Raw genomic sequence first — 8,847 nt, forward strand, 5'->3', positions numbered from 1 at the left:
CATGTCTGTTTTTGATGTTAGCCGTGGGTTGGCTTTCATTTCAAACTTTCCCTCACTTTAGTTTTCTTCCTGCTCCCTTACTACGACGTTAGTTTGTGACTTCTTGTATATCATGTTAACAATGTTAGTTTTTGTAGAACTTTCCATGTGGGACTTGCATTAATGTTGGCGTTGCCCTTGCGGAGCCATCCTCTCTCTCTCTCTCTCCCCTATTATTTTTTTCCCTCCTCCTCCTCCTCCTCCTCCTCCTTCTTCTTCTTCATCTTTTTGTTCTTCTTCTTCTTTTCTTTCTTCTCGAAACGGCAATTCATATAGCTCTAATGTACATCCTACTAAATCAAAATAAAGTAAAAAGTACAAAGAAGAGGATATGTCTACTGCGGATGTCCAGAAAAACTCTCTGGAGTGTCGGGCGACGAAGGAGGTGATCTAGTTTACTGCACTGTTCGCCTTCCAAAACACATGTGCTGTCTGAAAATCGCCCACTGTTCTTTTATGCTGATCTTACTTGAGAGTTGTGGCACTCTACCACGATGACATAAATGAGCAGGTAAGATTCGTTCAATGTGCAGTATTAGCGGAACTCTGGAGTTCATATCTGAAAATAGCACTGTATAAACGCGACATACGATAAGGGCCATGTACGCTCATTTTGGATTGAGAGATTTAATTGGACAGAAGTGAAATGAAACTGAAGAGATAAATCGATCCATCAACTTTTGTTGGAAAAATAAAATGAGGAGAGAAGAGAACTAAAAAGAAGAGGCTTCAACAGAATCAGAGATTTTTTCTTTTTTCAAAAACCGAATCCATGTAAAATATTAACCGTGGATCTCAAAAATGTTGAAATTATTGAAGTCATAGACTTTCATCATTCCTCCAACTTCATCTAGCAGCCTGTCCTTTTCACATCGTTTCGCTTGCATGGACGAGATGATCTGTTTTTATAGATAATTTAATGTCAATATTTATGAATATTGTTTGAATTTTTTAAGATGCAAACGATAAGTAACGCATAGAGACTTAGAACAATAAAGAACATGAGGAGAAATACGTACACACCCAAAAAAAGTATCAAAATAAATTTCCATTATTTTTTTTAAAAAAAAATTGCTTGCCTTTTTGTATTAGACTGAATCCTATTATAAATTAATTCATATATATCAAACCACTTAACAATTCACTTCTTAGTGACATGGGGGATTATGAGTTGGCCAAGGTACAAACATAGGCCTGCAAATGTGGCCGCGTTCATGCATGACCATTCTGAAAGTTTATCAGCATTCTGGACAACATACAAGATCTTAATTTCTTCATTCTTTTGGTTCAGAAAACCCAAAGCCGCGTGTAGATGCACATGCATGCCCTCATGCTAGATGCATGCATGATGGAACTTCCTTTGAACTCGAGCAAACTCCTGTCTGTTGAGCTTCTAAATCCAGTCCAAGCGCATGCATTCATGCCAGCAGAGATCTTTATATCATGTAGTGCAGCCATTTGGGAGCACATATGACGCATGTCGATGATTCAAGCAGAATGCTGCGATCGATCCATGGAGGAATTAATCTTATTTCATAGTCGCATGCATCTGATGGATTGAGAACAGAGTGTTTGAAAGATGACTTGGATCCTAACACCCCGACGAAGAAGCATTCGATGCATGGTTGGAATAAAATGGATAATTTTGATCCCTAGAAAGATAAAAATAAACTTAAAATCGACTAATTACAATGCACGATCTCTTCAGGAACTTGCAAAAGATTTGTGTATTCAAGGTCCAGGCACGAGGGGACTATTTCGGGTCACAAAATACACTCCCAAATCACTTTAAATTAGCTTGTTGGCAGCACCTAAATCACAACAGCCAATCTAGACACCTGACCACCAAGGTGAGACTCATGGTTCATATGAATCCAGAGCTAGATGTGAACATATGCATTGAAACTAATTTATAAAGACTGGAATAGATCTAAGCAAGCACAATCAGAGCTGATAATGGAAATGATCATATTGAGGCAGCAGAGGCAGTGCTAGCAAATCAAAGCTTTCATAAAAATTAAAACACACAACACACACACAGGGAGGGAGGGAGAGAGACAGAGGGTTACCTTTCAACTAGCCATCCAAGTGTAAAATTTGAACCCTGCTTATCGGATACCACAACCATTGATTTTAGCAATTGCACTAGTTGGCATCTACTATTGGAAGTGGACTTCAAAAAGGCTCATGATAAATTTAAGTGAAATTTTCTGTTCACTTTGGGAAAGAAGTAATCTTGGGTCTTTGGATCTCTTGGATTGAATCTGTTGTTACTGCTAGCAAAGTGGCAGTGTTAGTGAATGTATAATTTGGGAATTGGGCTCGGTGTTGCAGAGGCGTTCTTTCAATCCTTTGTTACCCTCTTTCTGCTTCCTGATTTTCCTCTTTCTGCTTCCCCCACTCTACTGTAAATTTGGTGCATTATGCCCTCTTTTTCCATCAGGAGAAAAGCTACAGCCACAGGCTCCAAGCTACATATCAATCTAACATAAATCCAATGAAAACCTGACCTTGAAAACCAATTCAGGATGAAGGTATATGGCACAGGAAAGTCCGATACAATTTACAATCTGCTCTTAACCAGCTTAATATCTCATGAATTTTGAAGTCTGCACATAATCTGATGCCAGCAACCCATACTATCAGGATAGCAACAGACTGACTGTTCTCAAACCATGCTTACTCCAGTCTCATTGTGAATAATGAAATTCTAGAGCACAAAAGAAACATACTCCAAAAGGGAAAATGCTTACTACTTATTGCAAAATGATAAAAAGATTCTGGTTCTGCTCATGATGATGCGATCACGCGCTGTGTAATGTACAGCCTGACTCTATTACACAGGGGGCTAAGTTCATAACTCAAAACAAGACCAAATTCGATGTTCGTCCTCATGAAAATGAGTTATAGATATCAAATGAGAAAAATAAAATTTTGGAGGTGTCATTCAACAATCAAAATGCACCAACAAATCTCAAGCCTGAAATCTCCCCAGTATATCACATAAAAACCACTCTTTCAAAGGAAATCTGTTTTCTCCTCTGAACAAAATGCTCCAATTAACTCACCTCGTGCTTTGTAGGTTCGCAGAAAAATTGTGTGAAGTCTTAGTCTTGGAACTCCATGTCCCCATTGTCGATTGGTTGTGGTTAAAAAAAAAAAAAAAATCCTTGACCCGTGATAAAAATAAATTACGAACTCGCCTGCATAAGATACAAATGAGAAATCGGTAATCCAACTGATAAAAATAAACATGCGGAAGCCAGGTAAATGAATATGCAAGCTAACTTATACCAGCAATAAGCAATATTCAAATATCTATCCCAACCTCCCCCCACACGCTTTTCTGCCTTTTTTTAAACATGCAAAAGCCAGGTAAATGTATATGCAAGCTAACTTATACCAGGAATAAGCAATATTCAAATATCTCTCCCAACCTCCCCCCCCCCCTCAAGCTTTTCTGCCTTTTTTTTAGTACAGCGTCCTTCATGTCCTCTTGGTAAGTGACTACCCTGTCGAAATACAGATATTAAGCAATCATTTTGCAAAAGAATGAATCAGTATTGACCAAATTAAGTTCAAAGGGAATCTGGGAGGTGAAGAATCCAATCTGTCCCACAAATCAGCATGCCAGATGCCAGGATCCTAACCGCTAGTAAAGCTGCATTTGCAGCATTTCGTATTGCAACAGTTGCAACTGGGATACCTTGTGGCATCGATATATCAAACAAGCATTAATAACTGCTTTGCTACATTAAATCAAACAACGAATAAAAAGATTAATTATAGCTGTACAATAAACAATAAAATTTATATACACACGTAAATACATGAACGAATGTGTATATGTATGTATATCAGATCCAGTAGTGGGACAACTAGGTCAGGACAATATTTCTTAACAAGATACTATGCATTTTTGTTTTTTACTTTTTGCTAAATTATGCTGTCAGTCTATTTATTCACCAAGATTTATTTTCAAATGCCACAATGCATAACTTGGCCAGGTCATCGGTAACTTCCCGCACAAGGGGGGACAAGAACAAGGTTCAAAAAATGGCCATTATAATGCTATAGTGGCCATTATAACAATTCTGGGTCTCCTCGGTTAAGTTATTATACATAATAACAGGGGAAAGGATAATGGCCTACTGACACAAATAACAAAAATAAAAGCCATTATTATCATTTTTTCCATTGCTCTAAGCAAAGAACTATTCCTTTTTAAATTCAAACTTTCAACATCAATTTTCCTAATAGGAATACTAGCCTGAAAATAATATTTTTTATCAAAAAGTAACACCATTATTTTTCGGTTATTTCCTATTATTTTCAGTTATTTTATAATGGTCATCAGTGATTATTTTAATATTAAAAAATTGAAATAGTACCTTTCGAGGAAAATAATGGCTATCATAACGGTTTGAATGGGGGTCTGCTATAATGGAATAAAGGCTTTAAAAGAGAGGGCTGCCCCGTCCTTGGATAGGAAATCAGCCATTTAGTCACCCACAAGAATATGGATTCCTTTGTACTCTATCTGATGACAACCCTTTTGAAAATGAAAACGGAAAATTTAAAGTTTGTCAGATCTTCACTATGATATATGCAAATTAAAGTTTACATCAAGGGTTGAGAATATAGAACTATTTAACTGACATCTAGAGGTAATTGAATTCAAAATTCAACAATAAGCTGCTATTGACAAATTGTTTTTCTTGATAATAACAACTACGATTGATTCATTTAGGAATTCAAACACCACCCAACATAAAGACAAACTTTTGATACGTACTAACATGCATCTTACTGTACAGGAAAGAGTATACTGTGTTGACAAATACACACAATGTATGCTCAAAGATCGAAAATTTTTAACATGAAAACCTTGTTCTTGTTCTCGAGTTAAACTGGGGATGGAGAATGAATCTCTTAAACCAAAAAAAGAAAAGAATCATTCTTGTTATGGATAAATCATACAACATGATATATATGCTTACCATCAATACATATAGTCATGCACATATAAGGTGATAATTCTATGTACAAGGTGACCGCCGTACCCCAACCCAGCGGCACGAGCTAGGCATGTGACAAATAGCTGCATATCTCATAGGGCTTAACCCCAGAAGACTTGCAAGGCCTGCCTGCAGTTCTCAAGTTCAAAATAGATTCTCCAAGAAAAATTGCTACAAATAAATAGACAGTGGTAAATTTTAGAGCATCCACAAACCCTAACATAATAACTTTAACAGTACATTCAATAATTTCAAAAATATCCAAGTTAAAATCTCCATCAACACTATCTCCAAATTACCACTTGACCATATGCAAATTTTTTCAATTCATAATGAAAGTCCAAATAAGGAAACCAAAATTGAACCCTATATTCTCCAGCGCAAAGCTCATAACCCAGTCTGCACTACTCCTCAGCACCTAAAAAATGACAATAAAATAAAGCAATGAGCTAACAACCTAGTAAGATACCTCTAACACCCCTAGCTGGATCAAGCACACATTGAAACTACTTAGATAAGTATACACATTTCCATGAGTTCATAAAGAAAGTAATTTGAAAAAAAAATAAAGATAAAAGTTCCATTCCTAGCTCATGCATAATCACATAATTGAAGCAAATAATTTTTCAAAACAAGATTGAAATAGCTAGATTCAATAGAACTATTAAGCAACCAACAAATTCATGAAACTCCTAATATATATGTGTGTATAAAGAAAACAGCCCACTCTTAATCTTTGTGACTATGGTCATGATCAACCTCGTGATGACTATGGTCATGATCAACCTCGTGATAAGGCTTGAAATCACATTTGGCCCTACAGTGTAGGTCCAAATTCATACTTAGCCCTATAATAGAGGCGCGAAAGAAACTGGTTTCTAAACACATGTATGCCAGTGCATGCTGGCTAGACTTGTATCATGGTCAAAATAGAAAGTAACTATTACTTTGTAAAAATAGACAACCACATAGAAAGCAAGAATTACTTGGATTATCCTTACTGTAGAAGCCTTAAGTTGGCAATGTATCCCTTGTTGCCCAAGCTTCTCAAGTGTAACAACATCAATGTGCTCAGTCTCTACAGTCAACAACCTGCACCTATAAGCAAAAGAGAAATGCCTTAAAAGCATCTATCTAATGGAAAAGATATAAAGGTGCAATAAACTAAAATGAAGTTCAAAAGATACCAAGACCTATTCAACATATTCAGGAGAAACCCACCTTTTTGCAAATTCACAAACTGATTCACCATCATCAAAACTCCCAACAAAATGTTATAGGATATTGCATTGGCTGGACAGTTTTTGAGGAGATCTACAGTCACTACTTTGACTGACATTTGACTTGCTGCTTGGTACAGCATTCGACCAAGCTGAGTTCCTCCCGATACACCTAAAATTGTTTCCAGTACTCCATGAATTAGCATTCCGTCCTCTTAGAAACAGCACCACAATAGATTTCAAAAACACAAAATGAACTAGACAAACATCATGGTGCATCAAATAATAAGATCACATCACATACTATCCGTGAAACTCCTTATTTATAACTAAACTGAGATCTGATGCAAGCACTAGACAGTCAAATTGATTCTGAAAACCAGACATCTATGTACATTATGATCACATGGCCCAAGCTCTCTTGGTATTTAAATTTCAAGAATTTCAAAAATTATAACTACATAGCTCAAGAAAGATAGGGTTGATCAATTTCAGAATAAGTGGTTGGTTCATCTGATTTCCATATGCAGTCATCAATCAACCATGAAGCAACTATAGAAAGAAATTTGCATACAAACCCTCCCTCTGTAGATTGGAGCCTTATCTTTCTACCCAAATAATCTACCAAATCCATCCCAAACCCTCTGCAATACCTCACCTGAAAGAGGGTACTATAGGCCATTCACCTCCAGATAGGAAATCATCAAATACTTCTGAAAGTTATAAAATAGATAAAAATAATACACAATGTGCCCATTTTAAATTAAAAGGGGAAAAAATCAGCTTGTACTGTCCCAAGAAGATTTCCAAGAAAGCAAAGCAAACCAAGTACTCAATGTATTCCAGAATCTTGAATTTGAAGGAAAAAAAATCAACTTTTTGCAGGTAAGAAGATTTCCAAGAAAGCTATGCAGAACAGAATACTCAATATATTCCAGAAAATTTGTAGAACTTAAAAAAACCAACTTTTGATAGGAAAGAAGATCTATGTAAGTACTCGACATGTTCAACCATTTTAAACAAGAAAGAAATTGATTTTGAACAGGCAAGGAGATTTCCAAAAAGGAAAATGCTCAAGAACACCCGCTATATAGAACGAAACAACGAACGAATTAAAATAAGAGTGCTGCCACGGGTCACCCGCTAATGATCACCGCTCACTTCACCGGGGATGTGGAAGTCGGGGAACGGTGCCGTACACCGCGGTTGGTGGTATCAGTCGGGCCCTCCTGCTGCTCAGCCAATCACAGACTTCTACATCCCCCGGTAAACCGAGCCGTGATCAACAGCTGGTGATCTCTAGCTTTTTTCCTTAAAATAAACAAACTTCTAGCGAGCAAGAAGACATACAAGAAAGCTGGGTAGAACGAAAGACAACTGTTCGGCATAATGCCAGAGCGAACATAAAACAACCGCATATACCGCGAAATTCTTGGAAAAACTTCAAGAAGCATACCTCTCTGAAGCGAAACACTCGTTCCGTTGGATCGATGCTCGGAAACCGGCGGATCAAGCGACAGAAGATGAGAGCGGCAGCATCAAGAATTCTTCTCATACGTCGAAGGAAACCCTACCGCCTCCTTCCCGCCGGCGAAGGAGGGAATCAGGGGAGCGGAGGGGTCGGAAAACAGGGGGAGGTGATCGCGCGGACGGCGAGGCACACGGAGGAGGCGTGCTGCGAGGCCATTATTGGACCAGCGCCCGTCAGCGGTAACGGAGAGAAGGGTTTATTTCCCACGTATCGGAATTTAATCCTAAATCTGCACTACTCTCGGCAAACCAGGTACCGAGACAAGTTACGCCAATGCGTCATTCATCAAACCCAGGTCCTAATTACATTTCCTGCTCTTGTTGAAGGGATATATTAATTTAGAAATTGTTTATAGAATTATATAAATAATAGAAATAAATTAATTAAATATAGATCACAGCCACCCTTGCACTATTGCATGTGTCCTCTAAATCAATGAATTAATTATACCACAAAAAAGGTATGATATGGTATACATTATATATATCAAGACTTATTTATCAAGAATTTAGGCCGAATCAATTAAGGACTCAGATTATATGATTCCCTACATCGATATAACTAATTTATTTTATTTATGATTTACAGTACTACCCAATTGAAAGACCCCAGGGCTCATCCAAGAAGATACAGTTATAATATTCTATGGCACTATTTTATTTTTTTTTTAAATGGATGATTTATACTGCTCTAGTATGAACATATCTAAAAAAAAGTTAAAAAATAATAATTTTTAAAGGACTCTAAATAGCTTTCTCTTTCCGACCCATTGGTACCTTTTTTTTTTTTTTTTTTTTTGATTTATAGAAGGAAACAGCCGGAGAGGTGAAGGCCTTGTATCCAACATCCCCTCCCCAAGATCTGGCTTGGATCCGCTGCAGTCAATCACCGGCGAACATTAATACAGCTAAGCTTCTCTTCTTTTACGTGTTATTCTATAAATGTCAAAACAAAATCTCTAATAACATGAGTTGACTGATAATTGAAATTAGTGCAAGTATTAAAAGAAGGGAGGGAGGGAGTGGGAATGTGAATTGAT

The 8,847-nt window shown here is 37.2% G+C and overlaps 1 long non-coding RNA gene across 6 annotated transcripts; it reads right to left on the bottom strand.

Moving 5' to 3' along the window:
• Window positions 1–2,775: 2,775 nt before the first annotated feature.
• Window positions 2,776–8,017, bottom strand: LOC103710241. 6 transcript variants are annotated; one of them, XR_005513450.1, is made up of 5 exons: window positions 7,734–8,017; window positions 6,279–6,449; window positions 6,044–6,155; window positions 3,443–5,475; window positions 2,776–3,242 (listed from the first exon to the last, which is right to left on the bottom strand). It is a non-coding gene; the product is annotated as an uncharacterized LOC103710241 (long non-coding RNA). The 6 variants fall into 6 exon arrangements; XR_604593.3 differs by having other exon boundaries at window positions 5,040–5,475; window positions 7,734–8,012; XR_005513451.1 differs by lacking the exon at window positions 2,776–3,242 and having other exon boundaries at window positions 3,249–3,551; window positions 4,431–5,475; window positions 7,734–8,013.
• Window positions 8,018–8,847: the final 830 nt, after the last annotated feature.

This window comes from Phoenix dactylifera, chromosome 9 (assembly GCF_009389715.1).
Source record: "Phoenix dactylifera cultivar Barhee BC4 chromosome 9, palm_55x_up_171113_PBpolish2nd_filt_p, whole genome shotgun sequence".
Lineage (NCBI taxonomy): Eukaryota > Viridiplantae > Streptophyta > Magnoliopsida > Arecales > Arecaceae > Phoenix > Phoenix dactylifera.